Source organism: Hyla sarda, unplaced genomic scaffold, assembly GCF_029499605.1.
Source record: "Hyla sarda isolate aHylSar1 unplaced genomic scaffold, aHylSar1.hap1 scaffold_688, whole genome shotgun sequence".
Lineage (NCBI taxonomy): Eukaryota > Metazoa > Chordata > Amphibia > Anura > Hylidae > Hyla > Hyla sarda.
In genome coordinates, this window is record NW_026610705.1 from 118,078 (window position 1) to 144,853 (window position 26,776).

Here is a 26,776-nt window from a genome sequence, read left to right on the forward strand (position 1 = left end):
AAAAAGGTGGAAATGGGTTTAAAAGTGATTTCGGCGGAGAAATATATATATATATATATATATATATATATATATATATATACGCGCACACACACACATATATATAAACGTATTCTCCGTTGAGATATTGCAGCCGCTGCTGTGTCCAGGCCCAGGAGCCTTAGCACTGTGCTGTGATGTCACTCAATACCACTGACATCACTAGGTGTAAACAACATCTCTCCTTTGCTGTGTATGTGACTATGGAGCTGTTTGGTGATGTCGTCTATTATGGCCTTCATAGAAGCAACAGGAGATTGTTGCATCCATCTAGAACCCTCAGAACTACAGTGCTATGATGTCACTCACTTCCACAGGCCTTGCAGAGTGTAAACAACAACAACCCAGCTTTGTTGTGTATGTAACCATAGGGATTTGTGATGTCACCTAGAACCTTCACAGCAGCGACAGCTTTATGAGGAGCATCAGCACTGCTCTGCCTGAGCAGAACCATCACCGCCATAGGTTGTCAAATAACCCGGATTTAACCCACACAGGTAAGTCCAATGGGGTGCAGGCATGTCCTCTATGCTTACAGCTTCCCGTGGGTGTTGGTTTGATACCGTTTGGGGACAGCCAAGGAGGCATCTGCAGGCAACAAAGGTAGGTGTGTGCTTGTGTGTGTGTTTCCTATGCAGATCCTAAGCCCAGTGTCACATGCAAGTAGGAGGAGTAAGAAGGGTTCCTGGCAAATCCGGGTTATGGATTGCATTTAAAAAGGCCCCGTGGGAGTGCAATGGGCCCCTGTCTTGCTGCTTAGCAATAATGGTATGGGTTTAGGTTCTGCTGTGTGTACTGGTGGTTGACTGCCCCCCAGCCCAGAGTGTGCATGGAAAATTGTCTGGCAGCCTCCCTGACAGCAAGCAGTGATAGTGCCCATGAAGGGGACCTTGTTGGGCCCGCCCCTTTCACGGTTATCGCTTCTCGGCCTTTTGGCTAAGATCAAGTGTAGTATCTGTTCTTATCAGTTTAATATCTGATACGTCCCCTATCTGGGGACCATATATTAAATGGATTTTTGAGAACGGGGGCCGATTTCGAAGCTTGCTTCCGTCGCCCTATGCATTGACCCGATATGGCAGTATCTTCGGGTACAGTGCACCACCCCCTTACAGGGTTAAAAAGAAAGATTCCTACTTTCATTGCTACCTGCTTGCTGGCTAGCCAGCTAGCCAGCCCTGTGGGCCTTGCTGCTGCAGCCAAAAAACAAAAGGTGGTGCTGCTGCTGCTGCTTCTGCTGCTTCTGCTTGTGTCTGGCCGCTGTTGGAGCGTCCAGGCACAGGACTTCTGCTGCTGCTGACTAAATGGCCTCCTTAATTGGATCATTTGAGTAGCCAGCACACCTGTGCAGGTAGGGCATGACATGATAGGCAGCTGCCTTGATAGCGGGTGGGTGCTGAATGTTCCTAATTGACAAAATAAGATTAATGCTTATGAAGAAATATAAAATCTCATCCCTTCCCCAATATCGCGCCACACCCCTACCCCTTAATTCCCTGGTTGAACTTGATGGACATATGTCTTTTTTCGACCGTACTAACTATGTAACTATGTAACATAACATGGGGGGGGGGGGGGGGGGGGGGTCTCCTGGCTGTTCACACAGGTGTGTCATTGCTGTACATTGACCATGCATTGCTTCTGTGGTATTGCAAAGGCAAAGACAAATGCTTCCAGCCATCCATTGCACTAATGGATTGGTCATCAGCTGGCTGTCTATGTCCCGCATCAATATAGACCAAAGTACAGAGGGTTAGGCTATGCTATTGTGCACCTACCTGATGCATCAGAAGGTGCGAGGCCCTTGCTAAATTCTGTGCACAGACTTTGAGATCTATACTTTAGACTGTATCTAAACCTGCTCCAACATGGACTGACATTCTGGCCTACTTTCAGCCGATGCGACTTGTCTGTCGCTGAACAGTCGCTTTTTATGTATTCAGCACCTATGTATAATGTTGTAAAAATGCTCTAGAAGCTAAAGTCGCAGAAATGTCACACATATTTGGCCTGCAACTTTCTGTGCGACAAATTCAGACAGGAAAAATCAGTATAAATCCTTAGAAAATTATCCCCCAGTGTCTCCATCTGCTGGCGGTATTGAATAAGCATTGCTGCACTGATGGGGTATGCATTAGACGAAAAAAAAGAAGAAAAAGAAGAATAATACGCCCAGAAAAGAGGCGAAAAGGAGAAAAACGTAAAAAAACGTGAAAAAAAAGTAAGAGGAAGAGAAGGGAAAAAAAGGTGGAAATGGGTTTAAAAGTGATTTCGGCGGAGAAATATATATATATATATATATATATATATATATATATATATATATATATACGCGCACACACACACATATATATAAACGTATTCTCCGTTGAGATATTGCAGCCGCTGCTGTGTCCAGGCCCAGGAGCCTTAGCACTGTGCTGTGATGTCACTCAATACCACTGACATCACTAGGTGTAAACAACATCTCTCCTTTGCTGTGTATGTGACTATGGAGCTGTTTGGTGATGTCGTCTATTATGGCCTTCATAGAAGCAACAGGAGATTGTTGCATCCATCTAGAACCCTCAGAACTACAGTGCTATGATGTCACTCACTTCCACAGGCCTTGCAGAGTGTAAACAACAACAACCCAGCTTTGTTGTGTATGTAACCATAGGGATTTGTGATGTCACCTAGAACCTTCACAGCAGCGACAGCTTTATGAGGAGCATCAGCACTGCTCTGCCTGAGCAGAACCATCACCGCCATAGGTTGTCAAATAACCCGGATTTAACCCACACAGGTAAGTCCAATGGGGTGCAGGCATGTCCTCTATGCTTACAGCTTCCCGTGGGTGTTGGTTTGATACCGTTTGGGGACAGCCAAGGAGGCATCTGCAGGCAACAAAGGTAGGTGTGTGCTTGTGTGTGTGTTTCCTATGCAGATCCTAAGCCCAGTGTCACATGCAAGTAGGAGGAGTAAGAAGGGTTCCTGGCAAATCCGGGTTATGGATTGCATTTAAAAAGGCCCCGTGGGAGTGCAATGGGCCCCTGTCTTGCTGCTTAGCAATAATGGTATGGGTTTAGGTTCTGCTGTGTGTACTGGTGGTTGACTGCCCCCCAGCCCAGAGTGTGCATGGAAAATTGTCTGGCAGCCTCCCTGACAGCAAGCAGTGATAGTGCCCATGAAGGGGACCTTGTTGGGCCCGCCCCTTTCACGGTTATCGCTTCTCGGCCTTTTGGCTAAGATCAAGTGTAGTATCTGTTCTTATCAGTTTAATATCTGATACGTCCCCTATCTGGGGACCATATATTAAATGGATTTTTGAGAACGGGGGCCGATTTCGAAGCTTGCTTCCGTCGCCCTATGCATTGACCCGATATGGCAGTATCTTCGGGTACAGTGCACCACCCCCTTACAGGGTTAAAAAGAAAGATTCCTACTTTCATTGCTACCTGCTTGCTGGCTAGCCAGCTAGCCAGCCCTGTGGGCCTTGCTGCTGCAGCCAAAAAACAAAAGGTGGTGCTGCTGCTGCTGCTTCTGCTGCTTCTGCTTGTGTCTGGCCGCTGTTGGAGCGTCCAGGCACAGGACTTCTGCTGCTGCTGACTAAATGGCCTCCTTAATTGGATCATTTGAGTAGCCAGCACACCTGTGCAGGTAGGGCATGACATGATAGGCAGCTGCCTTGATAGCGGGTGGGTGCTGAATGTTCCTAATTGACAAAATAAGATTAATGCTTATGAAGAAATATAAAATCTCATCCCTTCCCCAATATCGCGCCACACCCCTACCCCTTAATTCCCTGGTTGAACTTGATGGACATATGTCTTTTTTCGACCGTACTAACTATGTAACTATGTAACATAACATGGGGGGGGGGGGGGGGGGTCTCCTGGCTGTTCACACAGGTGTGTCATTGCTGTACATTGACCATGCATTGCTTCTGTGGTATTGCAAAGGCAAAGACAAATGCTTCCAGCCATCCATTGCACTAATGGATTGGTCATCAGCTGGCTGTCTATGTCCCGCATCAATATAGACCAAAGTACAGAGGGGTTAGGCTATGCTATTGTGCACCTACCTGATGCATCAGAAGGTGCGAGGCCCTTGCTAAATTCTGTGCACAGACTTTGAGATCTATACTTTAGACTGTATCTAAACCTGCTCCAACATGGACTGACATTCTGGCCTACTTTCAGCCGATGCGACTTGTCTGTCGCTGAACAGTCGCTTTTTATGTATTCAGCACCTATGTATAATGTTGTAAAAATGCTCTAGAAGCTAAAGTCGCAGAAATGTCACACATATTTGGCCTGCAACTTTCTGTGCGACAAATTCAGACAGGAAAAATCAGTATAAATCCTTAGAAAATTATCCCCCAGTGTCTCCATCTGCTGGCGGTATTGAATAAGCATTGCTGCACTGATGGGGTATGCATTAGACGAAAAAAAAGAAGAAAAAGAAGAATAATACGCCCAGAAAAGAGGCGAAAAGGAGAAAAACGTAAAAAAAACGTGAAAAAAAAGTAAGAGGAAGAGAAGGGAAAAAAAGGTGGAAATGGGTTTAAAAGTGATTTCGGCGGAGAAATATATATATATATATATATATATATATATATATATATATATATATATATACGCGCACACACACACATATATATAAACGTATTCTCCGTTGAGATATTGCAGCCGCTGCTGTGTCCAGGCCCAGGAGCCTTAGCACTGTGCTGTGATGTCACTCAATACCACTGACATCACTAGGTGTAAACAACATCTCTCCTTTGCTGTGTATGTGACTATGGAGCTGTTTGGTGATGTCGTCTATTATGGCCTTCATAGAAGCAACAGGAGATTGTTGCATCCATCTAGAACCCTCAGAACTACAGTGCTATGATGTCACTCACTTCCACAGGCCTTGCAGAGTGTAAACAACAACAACCCAGCTTTGTTGTGTATGTAACCATAGGGATTTGTGATGTCACCTAGAACCTTCACAGCAGCGACAGCTTTATGAGGAGCATCAGCACTGCTCTGCCTGAGCAGAACCATCACCGCCATAGGTTGTCAAATAACCCGGATTTAACCCACACAGGTAAGTCCAATGGGGTGCAGGCATGTCCTCTATGCTTACAGCTTCCCGTGGGTGTTGGTTTGATACCGTTTGGGGACAGCCAAGGAGGCATCTGCAGGCAACAAGGTAGGTGTGTGCTTGTGTGTGTGTTTCCTATGCAGATCCTAAGCCAGTGTCACATGCAAGTAGGAGGAGTAAGAAGGGTTCCTGGCAAATCCGGGTTATGGATTGCATTTAAAAAGGCCCCCGTGGGAGTGCAATGGAGCCCCTGTCTTGCTGCTTAGCAATAATGGTATGGGTTTAGGTTCTGCTGTGTTGTACTGGTGGTTGACTGCCCCCCAGCCCAGAGTGTGCATGGAAAATTGTCTGGCAGCCTCCCTGACAGCAAGCAGTGATAGTGCCCATGAAGGGGACCTTGTTGGGCCCGCCCCTTTCACGGGTTATCGCTTCTCGCCTTTTGGCTTAAGATCAAGTGTAGTATCTGTTCTTATCAGTTTAATATCTGATACGTCCCCTATCTGGGGACCATATATTAAATGGATTTTTGAGAACGGGGGCCGATTTCGAAGCTTGCTTCCGTCGCCCTATGCATTGACCCGATATGGCAGTATCTTCGGGTACAGTGCACCACCCCCTTACAGGGTTAAAAAGAAAGATTCCTACTTTCATTGCTACCTGCTTGCTGGCTAGCCAGCTAGCCAGCCCTGTGGGCCTTGCTGCTGCAGCCAAAAAACAAAAGGTGGTGCTGCTGCTGCTGCTTCTGCTGCTTCTGCTTGTGTCTGGCCGCTGTTGGAGCGTCCAGGCACAGGACTTCTGCTGCTGCTGACTAAATGGCCTCCTTAATTGGATCATTTGAGTAGCCAGCACACCTGTGCAGGTAGGGCATGACATGATAGGCAGCTGCCTTGATAGCGGGTGGGTGCTGAATGTTCCTAATTGACAAAATAAGATTAATGCTTATGAAGAAATATAAAATCTCATCCCTTCCCCAATATCGCGCCACACCCCTACCCCTTAATTCCCTGGTTGAACTTGATGGACATATGTCTTTTTTCGACCGTACTAACTATGTAACTATGTAACATAACATGGGGGGGGGGGGGGGTCTCCTGGCTGTTCACACAGGTGTGTCATTGCTGTACATTGACCATGCATTGCTTCTGTGGTATTGCAAAGGCAAAGACAAATGCTTCCAGCCATCCATTGCACTAATGGATTGGTCATCAGCTGGCTGTCTATGTCCCGCATCAATATAGACCAAAGTACAGAGGGTTAGGCTATGCTATTGTGCACCTACCTGAGGCATCAGAAGGTGCGAGGCCCTTGCTAAATTCTGTGCACAGACTTTGAGATCTATACTTTAGACTGTATCTAAACCTGCTCCAACATGGACTGACATTCTGCCTACTTTCAGCCGATGCGACTTGTCTGTCGCTGAACAGTCGCTTTTTATGTATTCAGCACCTATGTATAATGTTGTAAAAATGCTCTAGAAGCTAAAGTCGCAGAAATGTCACACATATTTGGCCTGCAACTTTCTGTGCGGACAAATTCAGACAGGAAAAATCAGTATAAATCCTTAGAAAATTATCCCCCAGTGTCTCCATCTGCTGGCGGTATTGAATAAGCATTGCTGCACTGATGGGGGTATGCATTAGACGAAAAAAAAAGAAGAAAAAGAAGAATAATACGCCCAGAAAAGAGGCGAAAAGGAGAAAAACTTAAAAAAACGTGAAAAAAAAGTAAGAGGAAGAGAGGGAAAAAAAGGTGGAAATGGGTTTAAAAGTGATTTCGGCGGAGAAATATATATATATATATATATATATATATATATATATATATATATATATATACGCGCACACACACACATATATATAAACGTATTCTCCGTTGAGATATTGCAGCCGCTGCTGTGTCCAGGCCCAGGAGCCTTAGCACTGTGCTGTGATGTCACTCAATACCACTGACATCACTAGGTGTAAACAACATCTCTCCTTTGCTGTGTATGTGACTATGGAGCTGTTTGGTGATGTCGTCTATTATGGCCTTCATAGAAGCAACAGGAGATTGTTGCATCCATCTAGAACCCTCAGAACTACAGTGCTATGATGTCACTCACTTCCACAGGCCTTGCAGAGTGTAAACAACAACAACCCAGCTTTGTTGTGTATGTAACCATAGGGATTTGTGATGTCCACCTAGAACCTTCACAGCAGCGACAGCTTTATGAGGAGCATCAGCACTGCTCTGCCTGAGCAGAACCATCACCGCCATAGGTTGTCAAATAACCCGGATTTAACCCACACAGGTAAGTCCAATGGGGTGCAGGCATGTCCTCTATGCTTACAGCTTCCCGTGGGTGTTGGTTTGATACCGTTTGGGGACAGCCAAGGAGGCATCTGCAGGCAACAAAGGTAGGTGTGTGCTTGTGTGTGTGTTTCCTATGCAGATCCTAAGCCCAGTGTCACATGCAAGTAGGAGGAGTAAGAAGGGTTCCTGGCAAATCCGGGTTATGGATTGCATTTAAAAAGGCCCCGTGGGAGTGCAATGGGCCCCTGTCTTGCTGCTTAGCAATAATGGTATGGGTTTAGGTTCTGCTGTGTGTACTGGTGGTTGACTGCCCCCCAGCCCAGAGTGTGCATGGAAAATTGTCTGGCAGCCTCCCTGACAGCAAGCAGTGATAGTGCCCATGAAGGGGACCTTGTTGGGCCCGCCCCTTTCACGGTTATCGCTTCTCGGCCTTTTGGCTAAGATCAAGTGTAGTATCTGTTCTTATCAGTTTAATATCTGATACGTCCCCTATCTGGGGACCATATATTAAATGGATTTTGAGAACGGGGGCCGATTTCGAAGCTTGCTTCCGTCGCCCTATGCATTGACCCGATATGGCAGTATCTTCGGGTACAGTGCACCACCCCCTTACAGGGTTAAAAAGAAAGATTCCTACTTTCATTGCTACCTGCTTGCTGGCTAGCCAGCTAGCCAGCCCTGTGGGCCTTGCTGCTGCAGCCAAAAAACAAAAGGTGGTGCTGCTGCTGCTGCTTCTGCTGCTTCTGCTTGTGTCTGGCCGCTGTTGGAGCGTCCAGGCACAGGACTTCTGCTGCTGCTGACTAAATGGCCTCCTTAATTGGATCATTTGAGTAGCCAGCACACCTGTGCAGGTAGGGCATGACATGATAGGCAGCTGCCTGATAGCGGGTGGGTGCTGAATGTTCCTAATTGACAAAATAAGATTAATGCTTATGAAGAAATATAAAATCTCATCCCTTCCCCAATATCGCGCCACACCCCTACCCCTTAATTCCCTGGTTGAACTTGATGGACATATGTCTTTTTTCGACCGTACTAACTATGTAACTATGTAACATAACATGGGGGGGGGGTCTCCTGGCTGTTCACACAGGTGTGTCATTGCTGTACATTGACCATGCATTGCTTCTGTGGTATTGCAAAGGCAAAGACAAATGCTTCCAGCCATCCATTGCACTAATGGATTGGTCATCAGCTGGCTGTCTATGTCCCGCATCAATATAGACCAAAGTACAGAGGGTTAGGCTATGCTATTGTGCACCTACCTGATGCATCAGAAGGTGCGAGGCCCTTGCTAAATTCTGTGCACAGACTTTGAGAATCTATACTTTAGACTGTATCTAAACCTGCTCCAACATGGACTGACATTCTGGCCTACTTTCAGCCGATGCGACGTGTCTGTCGCTGAACAGTCGCTTTTTATGTATTCAGCACCTATGTATAATGTTGTAAAAATGCTCTAGAAGCTAAAGTCGCAGAAATGTCACACATATTGGCCTGCAACTTTCTGTGCGACAAATTCAGACAGGAAAAATCAGTATAAATCCTTAGAAAATTATCCCCAGTGTCTCCATCTGCTGGCGGTATTGAATAAGCATTGCTGCACTGATGGGGTATGCATTAGACGAAAAAAAAGAAGAAAAAGAAGAATAATACGCCCAGAAAAGAGGCGAAAAGGAGAAAAACGTAAAAAAAACGTGAAAAAAAAGTAAGAGGAAGAGAAGGGAAAAAAAGGTGGAAATGGGTTTAAAAGTGATTTCGGCGGAGGAAATATATATATATATATATATATATATATATATATATATTTATATATATACGCGCACACACACACATATATATAAACGTATTCTCCGTTGAGATATTGCAGCCGCTGCTGTGTCCAGGCCCAGGAGCCTTAGCACTGTGCTGTGATGTCACTCAATACCACTGACATCACTAGGTGTAAACAACATCTCTCCTTTGCTGTGTATGTGACTATGGAGCTGTTTGGTGATGTCGTCTATTATGGCCTTCATAGAAGCAACAGGAGATTGTTGCATCCATCTAGAACCCTCAGAACTACAGTGCTATGATGTCACTCACTTCCACAGGCCTTGCAGAGTGTAAACAACAACAACCCAGCTTTGTTGTGTATGTAACCATAGGGATTTGTGATGTCACCTAGAACCTTCACAGCAGCGACAGCTTTATGAGGAGCATCAGCACTGCTCTGCCTGAGCAGAACCATCACCGCCATAGGTTGTCAAATAACCCGGATTTAACCCACACAGGTAAGTCCAATGGGGTGCAGGCATGTCCTCTATGCTTACAGCTTCCCGTGGGTGTTGGTTTGATACCGTTTGGGGACAGCCAAGGAGGCATCTGCAGGCAACAAAGGTAGGTGTGTGCTTGTGTGTGTGTTTCCTATGCAGATCCTAAGCCCAGTGTCACATGCAAGTAGGAGGAGTAAGAAGGGTTCCTGGCAAATCCGGGTTATGGATTGCATTTAAAAAAGGCCCCGTGGGAGTGCAATGGGCCCCTGTCTTGCTGCTTAGCAATATGGTATGGGTTTAGGTTCTGCTGTGTGTACTGGTGGTTGACTGCCCCCCAGCCCAGAGTGTGCATGGAAAATTGTCTGGCAGCCTCCCTGACAGCAAGCAGTGATAGTGCCCATGAAGGGGACCTTGTTGGGCCCGCCCCTTTCACGGTTATCGCTTCTCGGCCTTTTGGCTAAGATCAAGTGTAGTATCTGTTCTTATCAGTTTAATATCTGATACGTCCCCTATCTGGGACCATATATTAAATGGATTTTTGAGAACGGGGGCCGATTTCGAAGCTTGCTTCCGTTGCCCTATGCATTGACCCGATATGGCAGTATCTTCGGGTACAGTGCACCACCCCCTTACAGGGTTAAAAGATTCCTACTTTCATTGCTACCTGCTTGCTGGCTAGCCAGCTAGCCAGCCCTGTGGGCCTTGCTGCTGCAGCCAAAAAACAAAAGGTGGTGCTGCTGCTGCTGCTTCTGCTGCTTCTGCTTGTGTCTGGCCGCTGTTGGAGCGTCCAGGCACAGGACTTCTGCTGCTGCTGACTAAATGGCCTCCTTAATTGGATCATTTGAGTAGCCAGCACACCTGTGCAGGTAGGGCATGACATGATAGGCAGCTGCCTTGATAGCGGGTGGGTGCTGAATGTTCCTAATTGACAAAATAAGATTAATGCTTATGAAGAAATATAAAATCTCATCCCTTCCCCAATATCGCGCCACACCCCTACCCCTTAATTCCCTGGTTGAACTTGATGGACATATGTCTTTTTTCGACCGTACTAACTATGTAACTATGTAACATAACATGGGGGGGGGGGGGGGGGGTCTCCTGGCTGTTCACACAGGTGTGTCATTGCTGTACATTGACCATGCATTGCTTCTGTGGTATTGCAAAGGCAAAGACAAATGCTTCCAGCCATCCATTGCACTAATGGATTGGTCATCAGCTGGCTGTCTATGTCCCGCATCAATATAGACCAAAGTACAGAGGGTTAGGCTATGCTATTGTGCACCTACCTGATGCATCAGAAGGTGCGAGGCCCTTGCTAAATTCTGTGCACAGACTTTGAGATCTATACTTTAGACTGTATCTAAACCTGCTCCAACATGGACTGACATTCTGGCCTACTTTCAGCCGATGCGACTTGTCTGTCGCTGAACAGTCGCTTTTTATGTATTCAGCACCTATGTATAATGTTGTAAAAATGCTCTAGAAGCTAAAGTCGCAGAAATGTCACACATATTTGGCCTGCAACTTTCTGTGCGACAAATTCAGACAGGAAAAATCAGTATAAATCCTTAGAAAATTATCCCCCAGTGTCTCCATCTGCTGGCGGTATTGAATAAGCATTGCTGCACTGATGGGGTATGCATTAGACGAAAAAAAAGAAGAAAAAGAAGAATAATACGCCCAGAAAAGAGGCGAAAAGGAGAAAAACGTAAAAAAACGTGAAAAAAAAGTAAGAGGAAGAGAAGGGAAAAAAAGGTGGAAATGGGTTTAAAAGTGATTTCGGCGGAGAAATATATATATATATATATATATATATATATATATATATATATACGCGCACACACACACATATATATAAACGTATTCTCCGTTGAGATATTGCAGCCGCTGCTGTGTCCAGGCCCAGGAGCCTTAGCACTGTGCTGTGATGTCACTCAATACCACTGACATCACTAGGTGTAAACAACATCTCTCCTTTGCTGTGTATGTGACTATGGAGCTGTTTGGTGATGTCGTCTATTATGGCCTTCATAGAAGCAACAGGAGATTGTTGCATCCATCTAGAACCCTCAGAACTACAGTGCTATGATGTCACTCACTTCCACAGGCCTTGCAGAGTGTAAACAACAACAACCCAGCTTTGTTGTGTATGTAACCATAGGGATTTGTGATGTCACCTAGAACCTTCACAGCAGCGACAGCTTTATGAGGAGCATCAGCACTGCTCTGCCTGAGCAGAACCATCACCGCCATAGGTTGTCAAATAACCCGGATTTAACCCACACAGGTAAGTCCAATGGGGTGCAGGCATGTCCTCTATGCTTACAGCTTCCCGTGGGTGTTGGTTTGATACCGTTTGGGGACAGCCAAGGAGGCATCTGCAGGCAACAAAGGTAGGTGTGTGCTTGTGTGTGTGTTTCCTATGCAGATCCTAAGCCCAGTGTCACATGCAAGTAGGAGGAGTAAGAAGGGTTCCTGGCAAATCCGGGTTATGGATTGCATTTAAAAAGGCCCCGTGGGAGTGCAATGGGCCCCTGTCTTGCTGCTTAGCAATAATGGTATGGGTTTAGGTTCTGCTGTGTGTACTGGTGGTTGACTGCCCCCCAGCCCAGAGTGTGCATGGAAAATTGTCTGGCAGCCTCCCTGACAGCAAGCAGTGATAGTGCCCATGAAGGGGACCTTGTTGGGCCCGCCCCTTTCACGGTTATCGCTTCTCGGCCTTTTGGCTAAGATCAAGTGTAGTATCTGTTCTTATCAGTTTAATATCTGATACGTCCCCTATCTGGGGACCATATATTAAATGGATTTTTGAGAACGGGGGCCGATTTCGAAGCTTGCTTCCGTCGCCCTATGCATTGACCCGATATGGCAGTATCTTCGGGTACAGTGCACCACCCCCTTACAGGGTTAAAAAGAAAGATTCCTACTTTCATTGCTACCTGCTTGCTGGCTAGCCAGCTAGCCAGCCCTGTGGGCCTTGCTGCTGCAGCCAAAAAACAAAAGGTGGTGCTGCTGCTGCTGCTTCTGCTGCTTCTGCTTGTGTCTGGCCGCTGTTGGAGCGTCCAGGCACAGGACTTCTGCTGCTGCTGACTAAATGGCCTCCTTAATTGGATCATTTGAGTAGCCAGCACACCTGTGCAGGTAGGGCATGACATGATAGGCATCTGCCTTGATAGCGGGTGGGTGCTGAATGTTCCTAATTGACAAAATAAGATTAATGCTTATGAAGAAATATAAAATCTCATCCCTTCCCCAATATCGCGCCACACCCCTACCCCTTAATTCCCTGGTTGAACTTGATGGACATATGTCTTTTTTCGACCGTACTAACTATGTAACTATGTAACATAACATGGGGGGGGGGGGGGGGGTCTCCTGGCTGTTCACACAGGTGTGTCATTGCTGTACATTGACCATGCATTGCTTCTGTGGTACTGCAAAGGCAAAGACAAATGCTTCCAGCCATCCATTGCACTAATGGATTGGTCATCAGCTGGCTGTCTATGTCCCGCATCAATATAGACCAAAGTACAGAGGGTTAGGCTATGCTATTGTGCACCTACCTGATGCATCAGAAGGTGCGAGGCCCTTGCTAAATTCTGTGCACAGACTTTGAGATCTATACTTTAGACTGTATCTAAACCTGCTCCAACATGGACTGACATTCTGGCCTACTTTCAGCCGATGCGACTTGTCTGTCGCTGAACAGTCGCTTTTTATGTATTCAGCACCTATGTATAATGTTGTAAAAATGCTCTAGAAGCTAAAGTCGCAGAAATGTCACACATATTTGGCCTGCAACTTTCTGTGCGACAAATTCAGACAGGAAAAATCAGTATAAATCCTTAGAAAATTATCCCCCAGTGTCTCCATCCGCTGGCGGTATTGAATAAGCATTGCTGCACTGATGGGGTATGCATTAGACGAAAAAAAAGAAGAAAAAGAAGAATAATACGCCCAGAAAAGAGGCGAAAAGGAGAAAAACGTAAAAAAACGTGAAAAAAAAGTAAGAGGAAGAGAAGGGAAAAAAAGGTGGAAATGGGTTTAAAAGTGATTTCGGCGGAGAATATATATATATATATATATATATATATATATATATATATATATATATACGCGCACACACACACATATATATAAACGTATTCTCCGTTGAGATATTGCAGCCGCTGCTGTGTCCAGGCCCAGGAGCCTTAGCACTGTGCTGTGATGTCACTCAATACCACTGACATCACTAGGTGTAAACAACATCTCTCCTTTGCTGTGTATGTGACTATGGAGCTGTTTGGTGATGTCGTCTATTATGGCCTTCATAGAAGCAACAGGAGATTGTTGCATCCATCTAGAACCCTCAGAACTACAGTGCTATGATGTCACTCACTTCCACAGGCCTTGCAGAGTGTAAACAACAACAACCCAGCTTTGTTGTGTATGTAACCATAGGGATTTGTGATGTCACCTAGAACCTTCACAGCAGCGACAGCTTTATGAGGAGCATCAGCACTGCTCTGCCTGAGCAGAACCATCACCGCCATAGGTTGTCAAATAACCCGGATTTAACCCACACAGGTAAGTCCAATGGGGTGCAGGCATGTCCTCTATGCTTACAGCTTCCCGTGGGTGTTGGTTTGATACCGTTTGGGGACAGCCAAGGAGGCATCTGCAGGCAACAAAGGTAGGTGTGTGCTTGTGTGTGTGTTTCCTATGCAGATCCTAAGCCCAGTGTCACATGCAAGTAGGAGGAGTAAGAAGGGTTCCTGGCAAATCCGGGTTATGGATTGCATTTAAAAAGGCCCCGTGGGAGTGCAATGGGCCCCTGTCTTGCTGCTTAGCAATAATGGTATGGGTTTAGGTTCTGCTGTGTGTACTGGTGGTTGACTGCCCCCCAGCCCAGAGTGTGCATGGAAAATTGTCTGGCAGCCTCCCTGACAGCAAGCAGTGATAGTGCCCATGAAGGGGACCTTGTTGGGCCCGCCCCTTTCACGGTTATCGCTTCTCGGCCTTTTGGCTAAGATCAAGTGTAGTATCTGTTCTTATCAGTTTAATATCTGATACGTCCCCTATCTGGGGACCATATATTAAATGGATTTTTGAGAACGGGGGCCGATTTCGAAGCTTGCTTCCGTCGCCCTATGCATTGACCCGATATGGCAGTATCTTCGGGTACAGTGCACCACCCCCTTACAGGGTTAAAAAGAAAGATTCCTACTTTCATTGCTACCTGCTTGCTGGCTAGCCAGCTAGCCAGCCCTGTGGGCCTTGCTGCTGCAGCCAAAAAACAAAAGGTGGTGCTGCTGCTGCTGCTTCTGCTGCTTCTGCTTGTGTCTGGCCGCTGTTGGAGCGTCCAGGCACAGGACTTCTGCTGCTGCTGACTAAATGGCCTCCTTAATTGGATCATTTGAGTAGCCAGCACACCTGTGCAGGTAGGGCATGACATGATAGGCATCTGCCTTGATAGCGGGTGGGTGCTGAATGTTCCTAATTGACAAAATAAGATTAATGCTTATGAAGAAATATAAAATCTCATCCCTTCCCCAATATCGCGCCACACCCCTACCCCTTAATTCCCTGGTTGAACTTGATGGACATATGTCTTTTTTCGACCGTACTAACTATGTAACTATGTAACATAACATGGGGGGGGGGGGGGGGGGGGTCTCCTGGCTGTTCACACAGGTGTGTCATTGCTGTACATTGACCATGCATTGCTTCTGTGGTACTGCAAAGGCAAAGATAAATGCTTCCAGCCATCCATTGCACTAATGGATTGGTCATCAGCTGGCTGTCTATGTCCCGCATCAATATAGACCAAAGTACAGAGGGTTAGGCTATGCTATTGTGCACCTACCTGATGCATCAGAAGGTGCGAGGCCCTTGCTAAATTCTGTGCACAGACTTTGAGATCTATACTTTAGACTGTATCTAAACCTGCTCCAACATGGACTGACATTCTGGCCTACTTTCAGCCGATGCGACTTGTCTGTCGCTGAACAGTCGCTTTTTATGTATTCAGCACCTATGTATAATGTTGTAAAAATGCTCTAGAAGCTAAAGTCGCAGAAATGTCACACATATTTGGCCTGCAACTTTCTGTGCGACAAATTCAGACAGGAAAAATCAGTATAAATCCTTAGAAAATTATCCCCCAGTGTCTCCATCCGCTGGCGGTATTGAATAAGCATTGCTGCACTGATGGGGTATGCATTAGACGAAAAAAAAGAAGAAAAAGAAGAATAATACGCCCAGAAAAGAGGCGAAAAGGAGAAAAACGTAAAAAAACGTGAAAAAAAAGTAAGAGGAAGAGAAGGGAAAAAAAGGTGGAAATGGGTTTAAAAGTGATTTCGGCGGAGAAATATATATATATATATATATATATATATATATATATATACGCGCACACACACACATATATATAAACGTATTCTCCGTTGAGATATTGCAGCCGCTGCTGTGTCCAGGCCCAGGAGCCTTAGCACTGTGCTGTGATGTCACTCAATACCACTGACATCACTAGGTGTAAACAACATCTCTCCTTTGCTGTGTATGTGACTATGGAGCTGTTTGGTGATGTCGTCTATTATGGCCTTCATAGAAGCAACAGGAGATTGTTGCATCCATCTAGAACCCTCAGAACTACAGTGCTATGATGTCACTCACTTCCACAGGCCTTGCAGAGTGTAAACAACAACAACCCAGCTTTGTTGTGTATGTAACCATAGGGATTTGTGATGTCACCTAGAACCTTCACAGCAGCGACAGCTTTATGAGGAGCATCAGCACTGCTCTGCCTGAGCAGAACCATCACCGCCATAGGTTGTCAAATAACCCGGATTTAACCCACACAGGTAAGTCCAATGGGGTGCAGGCATGTCCTCTATGCTTACAGCTTCCCGTGGGTGTTGGTTTGATACCGTTTGGGGACAGCCAAGGAGGCATCTGCAGGCAACAAAGGTAGGTGTGTGCTTGTGTGTGTGTTTCCTATGCAGATCCTAAGCCCAGTGTCACATGCAAGTAGGAGGAGTAAGAAGGGTTCCTGGCAAATCCGGGTTATGGATTGCATTTAAAAAGGCCCCGTGGGAGTGCAATGGGCCCCTGTCTTGCTGCTTAGCAATAATGGTATGGGTTTAGGTTCTGCTGTGTGTACTGGTGGTTGACTGCCCCCCAGCCCAGAGTGTGCATGGAAAATTGTCTGGCAGCCTCCCTGACAGCAAGCAGTGATAGTGCCCATGAAGGGGACCTTGTTGGGCCCGCCCCTTTCACGGTTATCGCTTCTCGGCCTTTTGGCTAAGATCAAGTGTAGTATCTGTTCTTATCAGTTTAATATCTGATACGTCCCCTATCTGGGGACCATATATTAAATGGATTTTTGAGAACGGGGGCCGATTTCGAAGCTTGCTTCCGTCGCCCTATGCATTGACCCGATATGGCAGTATCTTCGGGTACAGTGCACCACCCCCTTACAGGGTTAAAAAGAAAGATTCCTACTTTCATTGCTACCTGCTTGCTGGCTAGCCAGCTAGCCAGCCCTGTGGGCCTTGCTGCTGCAGCCAAAAAACAAAAGGTGGTGCTGCTGCTGCTGCTTCTGCTGCTTCTGCTTGTGTCTGGCCGCTGTTGGAGCGTCCAGGCACAGGACTTCTGCTGCTGCTGACTAAATGGCCTCCTTAATTGGATCATTTGAGTAGCCAGCACACCTGTGCAGGTAGGGCATGACATGATAGGCAGCTGCCTTGATAGCGGGTGGGTGCTGAATGTTCCTAATTGACAAAATAAGATTAATGCTTATGAAGAAATATAAAATCTCATCCCTTCCCCAATATCGCGCCACACCCCTACCCCTTAATTCCCTGGTTGAACTTGATGGACATATGTCTTTTTTCGACCGTACTAACTATGTAACTATGTAACATAACATGGGGGGGGGGGGGGGGGGTCTCCTGGCTGTTCACACAGGTGTGTCATTGCTGTACATTGACCATGCATTGCTTCTGTGGTATTGCAAAGGCAAAGACAAATGCTTCCAGCCATCCATTGCACTAATGGATTGGTCATCAGCTGGCTGTCTATGTCCCGCATCAATATAGACCAAAGTACAGAGGGTTAGGCTATGCTATTGTGCACCTACCTGATGCATCAGAAGGTGCGAGGCCCTTGCTAAATTCTGTGCACAGACTTTGAGATCTATACTTTAGACTGTATCTAAACCTGCTCCAACATGGACTGACATTCTGGCCTACTTTCAGCCGATGCGACTTGTCTGTCGCTGAACAGTCGCTTTTTATGTATTCAGCACCTATGTATAATGTTGTAAAAATGCTCTAGAAGCTAAAGTCGCAGAAATGTCACACATATTTGGCCTGCAACTTTCTGTGCGACAAATTCAGACAGGAAAAATCAGTATAAATCCTTAGAAAATTATCCCCCAGTGTCTCCATCTGCTGGCGGTATTGAATAAGCATTGCTGCACTGATGGGGTATGCATTAGACGAAAAAAAAGAAGAAAAAGAAGAATAATACGCCCAGAAAAGAGGCGAAAAGGAGAAAAACGTAAAAAAACGTGAAAAAAAAGTAAGAGGAAGAGAAGGGAAAAAAAGGTGGAAATGGGTTTAAAAGTGATTTCGGCGGAGAAATATATATATATATATATATATATATATATATATATATATATATATATACGCGCACACACACACATATATATAAACGTATTCTCCGTTGAGATATTGCAGCCGCTGCTGTGTCCAGGCCCAGGAGCCTTAGCACTGTGCTGTGATGTCACTCAATACCACTGACATCACTAGGTGTAAACAACATCTCTCCTTTGCTGTGTATGTGACTATGGAGCTGTTTGGTGATGTCGTCTATTATGGCCTTCATAGAAGCAACAGGAGATTGTTGCATCCATCTAGAACCCTCAGAACTACAGTGCTATGATGTCACTCACTTCCACAGGCCTTGCAGAGTGTAAACAACAACAACCCAGCTTTGTTGTGTATGTAACCATAGGGATTTGTGATGTCACCTAGAACCTTCACAGCAGCGACAGCTTTATGAGGAGCATCAGCACTGCTCTGCCTGAGCAGAACCATCACCGCCATAGGTTGTCAAATAACCCGGATTTAACCCACACAGGTAAGTCCAATGGGGTGCAGGCATGTCCTCTATGCTTACAGCTTCCCGTGGGTGTTGGTTTGATACCGTTTGGGGACAGCCAAGGAGGCATCTGCAGGCAACAAAGGTAGGTGTGTGCTTGTGTGTGTGTTTCCTATGCAGATCCTAAGCCCAGTGTCACATGCAAGTAGGAGGAGTAAGAAGGGTTCCTGGCAAATCCGGGTTATGGATTGCATTTAAAAAGGCCCCGTGGGAGTGCAATGGGCCCCTGTCTTGCTGCTTAGCAATAATGGTATGGGTTTAGGTTCTGCTGTGTGTACTGGTGGTTGACTGCCCCCCAGCCCAGAGTGTGCATGGAAAATTGTCTGGCAGCCTCCCTGACAGCAAGCAGTGATAGTGCCCATGAAGGGGACCTTGTTGGGCCCGCCCCTTTCACGGTTATCGCTTCTCGGCCTTTTGGCTAAGATCAAGTGTAGTATCTGTTCTTATCAGTTTAATATCTGATACGTCCCCTATCTGGGGACCATATATTAAATGGATTTTTGAGAACGGGGGCCGATTTCGAAGCTTGCTTCCGTCGCCCTATGCATTGACCCGATATGGCAGTATCTTCGGGTACAGTGCACCACCCCCTTACAGGGTTAAAAAGAAAGATTCCTACTTTCATTGCTACCTGCTTGCTGGCTAGCCAGCTAGCCAGCCCTGTGGGCCTTGCTGCTGCAGCCAAAAAACAAAAGGTGGTGCTGCTGCTGCTGCTTCTGCTGCTTCTGCTTGTGTCTGGCCGCTGTTGGAGCGTCCAGGCACAGGACTTCTGCTGCTGCTGACTAAATGGCCTCCTTAATTAAATCATTTGAGTAGCCAGCACACCTGTGCAGGTAGGGCATGACATGATAGGCAGCTGCCTTGATAGCGGGTGGGTGCTGAATGTTCCTAATTGACAAAATAAGATTAATGCTTATGAAGAAATATAAAATCTCATCCCTTCCCCAATATCGCGCCACACCCCTACCCCTTAATTCCCTGGTTGAACTTGATGGACATATGTCTTTTTTCGACCGTACTAACTATGTAACTATGTAACATAACATGGGGGGGGGGGGGGTCTCCTGGCTGTTCACACAGGTGTGTCATTGCTGTACATTGACCATGCATTGCTTCTGTGGTATTGCAAAGGCAAAGACAAATGCTTCCAGCCATCCATTGCACTAATGGATTGGTCATCAGCTGGCTGTCTATGTCCCGCATCAATATAGACCAAAGTACAGAGGGTTAGGCTATGCTATTGTGCACCTACCTGATGCATCAGAAGGTGCGAGGCCCTTGCTAAATTCTGTGCACAGACTTTGAGATCTATACTTTAGACTGTATCTAAACCTGCTCCAACATGGACTGACATTCTGGCCTACTTTCAGCCGATGCGACTTGTCTGTCGCTGAACAGTCGCTTTTTATGTATTCAGCACCTATGTATAATGTTGTAAAAATGCTCTAGAAGCTAAAGTCGCAGAAATGTCACACATATTTGGCCTGCAACTTTCTGTGCGACAAATTCAGACAGGAAAAATCAGTATAAATCCTTAGAAAATTATCCCCCAGTGTCTCCATCTGCTGGCGGTATTGAATAAGCATTGCTGCACTGATGGGGTATGCATTAGACGAAAAAAAAGAAGAAAAAGAAGAATAATACGCCCAGAAAAGAGGCGAAAAGGAGAAAAACGTAAAAAAACGTGAAAAAAAAGTAAGAGGAAGAGAAGGGAAAAAAAGGTGGAAATGGGTTTAAAAGTGATTTCGGCGGACAAATATATATATATATATATATATATATATATATATATATATATGCGCACACACACACATATATATAAACGTATTCTCCGTTGAGATATTGCAGCCGCTGCTGTGTCCAGGCCCAGGAGCCTTAGCACTGTGCTGTGATGTCACTCAATACCACTGACATCACTAGGTGTAAACAACATCTCTCCTTTGCTGTGTATGTGACTATGGAGCTGTTTGGTGATGTCGTCTATTATGGCCTTCATAGAAGCAACAGGAGATTGTTGCATCCATCTAGAACCCTCAGAACTACAGTGCTATGATGTCACTCACTTCCACAGGCCTTGCAGAGTGTAAACAACAACAACCCAGCTTTGTTGTGTATGTAACCATAGGGATTTGTGATGTCACCTAGAACCTTCACAGCAGCGACAGCTTTATGAGGAGCATCAGCACTGCTCTGCCTGAGCAGAACCATCACCGCCATAGGTTGTCAAATAACCCGGATTTAACCCACACAGGTAAGTCCAATGGGGTGCAGGCATGTCCTCTATGCTTACAGCTTCCCGTGGGTGTTGGTTTGATACCGTTTGGGGACAGCCAAGGAGGCATCTGCAGGCAACAAAGGTAGGTGTGTGCTTGTGTGTGTGTTTCCTATGCAGATCCTAAGCCCAGTGTCACATGCAAGTAGGAGGAGTAAGAAGGGTTCCTGGCAAATCCGGGTTATGGATTGCATTTAAAAAGGCCCCGTGGGAGTGCAATGGGCCCCTGTCTTGCTGCTTAGCAATAATGGTATGGGTTTAGGTTCTGCTGTGTGTACTGGTGGTTGACTGCCCAGCCCAGAGTGTGCATGGAAAATTGTCTGGCAGCCTCCCTGACAGCAAGCAGTGATAGTGCCCATGAAGGGGACCTTGTTGGGCCCGCCCCTTTCACGGTTATCGCTTCTCGGCCTTTTGGCTAAGATCAAGTGTAGTATCTGTTCTTATCAGTTTAATATCTGATACGTCCCCTATCTGGGGACCATATATTAAATGGATTTTTGAGAACGGGGGCCGATTTCGAAGCTTGCTTCCGTCGCCCTATGCATTGACCCGATATGGCAGTATCTTCGGGTACAGTGCACCACCCCCTTACAGGGTTAAAAAGAAAGATTCCTACTTTCATTGCTACCTGCTTGCTGGCTAGCCAGCTAGCCAGCCCTGTGGGCCTTGCTGCTGCAGCCAAAAAACAAAAGGTGGTGCTGCTGCTGCTGCTTCTGCTGCTTCTGCTTGTGTCTGGCCGCTGTTGGAGCGTCCAGGCACAGGACTTCTGCTGCTGCTGACTAAATGGCCTCCTTAATTGGATCATTTGAGTAGCCAGCACACCTGTGCAGGTAGGGCATGACATGATAGGCATCTGCCTTGATAGCGGGTGGGTGCTGAATGTTCCTAATTGACAAAATAAGATTAATGCTTATGAAGAAATATAAAATCTCATCCCTTCCCCAATATCGCGCCACACCCCTACCCCTTAATTCCCTGGTTGAACTTGATGGACATATGTCTTTTTTCGACCGTACTAACTATGTAACTATGTAACATAACATGGGGGGGGGGGGGGGGGGTCTCCTGGCTGTTCACACAGGTGTGTCATTGCTGTACATTGACCATGCATTGCTTCTGTGGTACTGCAAAGGCAAAGACAAATGCTTCCAGCCATCCATTGCACTAATGGATTGGTCATCAGCTGGCTGTCTATGTCCCGCATCAATATAGACCAAAGTACAGAGGGTTAGGCTATGCTATTGTGCACCTACCTGATGCATCAGAAGGTGCGAGGCCCTTGCTAAATTCTGTGCACAGACTTTGAGATCTATACTTTAGACTGTATCTAAACCTGCTCCAACATGGACTGACATTCTGGCCTACTTTCAGCCGATGCGACTTGTCTGTCGCTGAACAGTCGCTTTTTATGTATTCAGCACCTATGTATAATGTTGTAAAAATGCTCTAGAAGCTAAAGTCGCAGAAATGTCACACATATTTGGCCTGCAACTTTCTGTGCGACAAATTCAGACAGGAAAAATCAGTATAAATCCTTAGAAAATTATCCCCCAGTGTCTCCATCCGCTGGCGGTATTGAATAAGCATTGCTGCACTGATGGGGTATGCATTAGACGAAAAAAAAGAAGAAAAAGAAGAATAATACGCCCAGAAAAGAGGCGAAAAGGAGAAAAACGTAAAAAAACGTGAAAAAAAAGTAAGAGGAAGAGAAGGGAAAAAAAGGTGGAAATGGGTTTAAAAGTGATTTCGGCGGAGAAATATATATATATATATATATATATATATATATATATATATATATACGCGCACACACACACATATATATAAACGTATTCTCCGTTGAGATATTGCAGCCGCTGCTGTGTCCAGGCCCAGGAGCCTTAGCACTGTGCTGTGATGTCACTCAATACCACTGACATCACTAGGTGTAAACAACATCTCTCCTTTGCTGTGTATGTGACTATGGAGCTGTTTGGTGATGTCGTCTATTATGGCCTTCATAGAAGCAACAGGAGATTGTTGCATCCATCTAGAACCCTCAGAACTACAGTGCTATGATGTCACTCACTTCCACAGGCCTTGCAGAGTGTAAACAACAACAACCCAGCTTTGTTGTGTATGTAACCATAGGGATTTGTGATGTCACCTAGAACCTTCACAGCAGCGACAGCTTTATGAGGAGCATCAGCACTGCTCTGCCTGAGCAGAACCATCACCGCCATAGGTTGTCAAATAACCCGGATTTAACCCACACAGGTAAGTCCAATGGGGTGCAGGCATGTCCTCTATGCTTACAGCTTCCCGTGGGTGTTGGTTTGATACCGTTTGGGGACAGCCAAGGAGGCATCTGCAGGCAACAAAGGTAGGTGTGTGCTTGTGTGTGTGTTTCCTATGCAGATCCTAAGCCCAGTGTCACATGCAAGTAGGAGGAGTAAGAAGGGTTCCTGGCAAATCCGGGTTATGGATTGCATTTAAAAAGGCCCCGTGGGAGTGCAATGGGCCCCTGTCTTGCTGCTTAGCAATAATGGTATGGGTTTAGGTTCTGCTGTGTGTACTGGTGGTTGACTGCCCCCCAGCCCAGAGTGTGCATGGAAAATTGTCTGGCAGCCTCCCTGACAGCAAGCAGTGATAGTGCCCATGAAGGGGACCTTGTTGGGCCCGCCCCTTTCACGGTTATCGCTTCTCGGCCTTTTGGCTAAGATCAAGTGTAGTATCTGTTCTTATCAGTTTAATATCTGATACGTCCCCTATCTGGGGACCATATATTAAATGGATTTTTGAGAACGGGGGCCGATTTCGAAGCTTGCTTCCGTCGCCCTATGCATTGACCCGATATGGCAGTATCTTCGGGTACAGTGCACCACCCCCTTACAGGGTTAAAAAGAAAGATTCCTACTTTCATTGCTACCTGCTTGCTGGCTAGCCAGCTAGCCAGCCCTGTGGGCCTTGCTGCTGCAGCCAAAAAACAAAAGGTGGTGCTGCTGCTGCTGCTTCTGCTGCTTCTGCTTGTGTCTGGCCGCTGTTGGAGCGTCCAGGCACAGGACTTCTGCTGCTGCTGACTAAATGGCCTCCTTAATTGGATCATTTGAGTAGCCAGCACACCTGTGCAGGTAGGGCATGACATGATAGGCAGCTGCCTTGATAGCGGGTGGGTGCTGAATGTTCCTAATTGACAAAATAAGATTAATGCTTATGAAGAAATATAAAATCTCATCCCTTCCCCAATATCGCGCCACACCCCTACCCCTTAATTCCCTGGTTGAACTTGATGGACATATGTCTTTTTTCGACCGTACTAACTATGTAACTATGTAACATAACATGGGGGGGGGGGGGGGGGGTCTCCTGGCTGTTCACACAGGTGTGTCATTGCTGTACATTGACCATGCATTGCTTCTGTGGTATTGCAAAGGCAAAGACAAATGCTTCCAGCCATCCATTGCACTAATGGATTGGTCATCAGCTGGCTGTCTATGTCCCGCATCAATATAGACCAAAGTACAGAGGGTTAGGCTATGCTATTGTGCACCTACCTGATGCATCAGAAGGTGCGAGGCCCTTGCTAAATTCTGTGCACAGACTTTGAGATCTATACTTTAGACTGTATCTAAACCTGCTCCAACATGGACTGACATTCTGGCCTACTTTCAGCCGATGCGACTTGTCTGTCGCTGAACAGTCGCTTTTTATGTATTCAGCACCTATGTATAATGTTGTAAAAATGCTCTAGAAGCTAAAGTCGCAGAAATGTCACACATATTTGGCCTGCAACTTTCTGTGCGACAAATTCAGACAGGAAAAATCAGTATAAATCCTTAGAAAATTATCCCCCAGTGTCTCCATCTGCTGGCGGTATTGAATAAGCATTGCTGCACTGATGGGGTATGCATTAGACGAAAAAAAAGAAGAAAAAGAAGAATAATACGCCCAGAAAAGAGGCGAAAAGGAGAAAAACGTAAAAAAACGTGAAAAAAAAGTAAGAGGAAGAGAAGGGAAAAAAAGGTGGAAATGGGTTTAAAAGTGATTTCGGCGGAGAAATATATATATATATATATATATATATATATATATATATATACGCGCACACACACACATATATATAAACGTATTCTCCGTTGAGATATTGCAGCCGCTGCTGTGTCCAGGCCCAGGAGCCTTAGCACTGTGCTGTGATGTCACTCAATACCACTGACATCACTAGGTGTAAACAACATCTCTCCTTTGCTGTGTATGTGACTATGGAGCTGTTTGGTGATGTCGTCTATTATGGCCTTCATAGAAGCAACAGGAGATTGTTGCATCCATCTAGAACCCTCAGAACTACAGTGCTATGATGTCACTCACTTCCACAGGCCTTGCAGAGTGTAAACAACAACAACCCAGCTTTGTTGTGTATGTAACCATAGGGATTTGTGATGTCACCTAGAACCTTCACAGCAGCGACAGCTTTATGAGGAGCATCAGCACTGCTCTGCCTGAGCAGAACCATCACCGCCATAGGTTGTCAAATAACCCGGATTTAACCCACACAGGTAAGTCCAATGGGGTGCAGGCATGTCCTCTATGCTTACAGCTTCCCGTGGGTGTTGGTTTGATACCGTTTGGGGACAGCCAAGGAGGCATCTGCAGGCAACAAAGGTAGGTGTGTGCTTGTGTGTGTGTTTCCTATGCAGATCCTAAGCCCAGTGTCACATGCAAGTAGGAGGAGTAAGAAGGGTTCCTGGCAAATCCGGGTTATGGATTGCATTTAAAAAGGCCCCGTGGGAGTGCAATGGGCCCCTGTCTTGCTGCTTAGCAATAATGGTATGGGTTTAGGTTCTGCTGTGTGTACTGGTGGTTGACTGCCCCCCAGCCCAGAGTGTGCATGGAAAATTGTCTGGCAGCCTCCCTGACAGCAAGCAGTGATAGTGCCCATGAAGGGGACCTTGTTGGGCCCGCCCCTTTCACGGTTATCGCTTCTCGGCCTTTTGGCTAAGATCAAGTGTAGTATCTGTTCTTATCAGTTTAATATCTGATACGTCCCCTATCTGGGGACCATATATTAAATGGATTTTTGAGAACGGGGGCCGATTTCGAAGCTTGCTTCCGTCGCCCTATGCATTGACCCGATATGGCAGTATCTTCGGGTACAGTGCACCACCCCCTTACAGGGTTAAAAAGAAAGATTCCTACTTTCATTGCTACCTGCTTGCTGGCTAGCCAGCTAGCCAGCCCTGTGGGCCTTGCTGCTGCAGCCAAAAAACAAAAGGTGGTGCTGCTGCTGCTGCTTCTGCTTGTGTCTGGCCGCTGTTGGAGCGTCCAGGCACAGGACTTCTGCTGCTGCTGACTAAATGGCCTCCTTAATTAAATCATTTGAGTAGCCAGCACACCTGTGCAGGTAGGGCATGACATGATAGGCAGCTGCCTTGATAGCGGGTGGGTGCTGAATGTTCCTAATTGACAAAATAAGATTAATGCTTATGAAGAAATATAAAATCTCATCCCTTCCCCAATATCGCGCCACACCCCTACCCCTTAATTCCCTGGTTGAACTTGATGGACATATGTCTTTTTTCGACCGTACTAACTATGTAACTATGTAACATAACATGGGGGGGGGGGGGGGGGGGGGGGGGTCTCCTGGCTGTTCACACAGGTGTGTCATTGCTGTACATTGACCATGCATTGCTTCTGTGGTATTGCAAAGGCAAAGACA

General features: G+C 46.2%; 12 non-coding genes across 12 annotated transcripts; all 12 read left to right on the plus strand.

Moving 5' to 3' along the window:
* Positions 1-955: 955 nt before the first annotated feature.
* On the plus strand, positions 956-1,146 carry LOC130343709 (U2 spliceosomal RNA). The gene has a single exon (XR_008882984.1). It is a non-coding gene; the product is annotated as a U2 spliceosomal RNA (small nuclear RNA).
* Positions 1,147-3,243: 2,097 nt separating this feature from the next.
* Positions 3,244-3,434, plus strand: LOC130343710 (U2 spliceosomal RNA). The gene has a single exon (XR_008882985.1). It is a non-coding gene; the product is annotated as a U2 spliceosomal RNA (small nuclear RNA).
* A 2,099-nt stretch (positions 3,435-5,533) lies between these two features.
* On the plus strand, positions 5,534-5,724 carry LOC130343664 (U2 spliceosomal RNA). The gene has a single exon (XR_008882944.1). It is a non-coding gene; the product is annotated as a U2 spliceosomal RNA (small nuclear RNA).
* A 2,094-nt stretch (positions 5,725-7,818) lies between these two features.
* Positions 7,819-8,008, plus strand: LOC130343659 (U2 spliceosomal RNA). The gene has a single exon (XR_008882940.1). It is a non-coding gene; the product is annotated as a U2 spliceosomal RNA (small nuclear RNA).
* A 2,085-nt stretch (positions 8,009-10,093) lies between these two features.
* Positions 10,094-10,283, plus strand: LOC130343661 (U2 spliceosomal RNA). The gene has a single exon (XR_008882942.1). It is a non-coding gene; the product is annotated as a U2 spliceosomal RNA (small nuclear RNA).
* Positions 10,284-12,365: 2,082 nt separating this feature from the next.
* Positions 12,366-12,556, plus strand: LOC130343712 (U2 spliceosomal RNA). The gene has a single exon (XR_008882987.1). It is a non-coding gene; the product is annotated as a U2 spliceosomal RNA (small nuclear RNA).
* A 2,091-nt stretch (positions 12,557-14,647) lies between these two features.
* On the plus strand, positions 14,648-14,838 carry LOC130343713 (U2 spliceosomal RNA). The gene has a single exon (XR_008882988.1). It is a non-coding gene; the product is annotated as a U2 spliceosomal RNA (small nuclear RNA).
* Positions 14,839-16,923: 2,085 nt separating this feature from the next.
* LOC130343714 (U2 spliceosomal RNA) lies at positions 16,924-17,114 on the plus strand. The gene has a single exon (XR_008882989.1). It is a non-coding gene; the product is annotated as a U2 spliceosomal RNA (small nuclear RNA).
* A 2,093-nt stretch (positions 17,115-19,207) lies between these two features.
* LOC130343715 (U2 spliceosomal RNA) lies at positions 19,208-19,398 on the plus strand. Its single transcript, XR_008882990.1, has one exon. It is a non-coding gene; the product is annotated as a U2 spliceosomal RNA (small nuclear RNA).
* Positions 19,399-21,476: 2,078 nt separating this feature from the next.
* On the plus strand, positions 21,477-21,667 carry LOC130343716 (U2 spliceosomal RNA). Its single transcript, XR_008882991.1, has one exon. It is a non-coding gene; the product is annotated as a U2 spliceosomal RNA (small nuclear RNA).
* Positions 21,668-23,756: 2,089 nt separating this feature from the next.
* LOC130343632 (U2 spliceosomal RNA) lies at positions 23,757-23,947 on the plus strand. The gene has a single exon (XR_008882916.1). It is a non-coding gene; the product is annotated as a U2 spliceosomal RNA (small nuclear RNA).
* A 2,085-nt stretch (positions 23,948-26,032) lies between these two features.
* On the plus strand, positions 26,033-26,223 carry LOC130343633 (U2 spliceosomal RNA). Its single transcript, XR_008882917.1, has one exon. It is a non-coding gene; the product is annotated as a U2 spliceosomal RNA (small nuclear RNA).
* Positions 26,224-26,776: the final 553 nt, after the last annotated feature.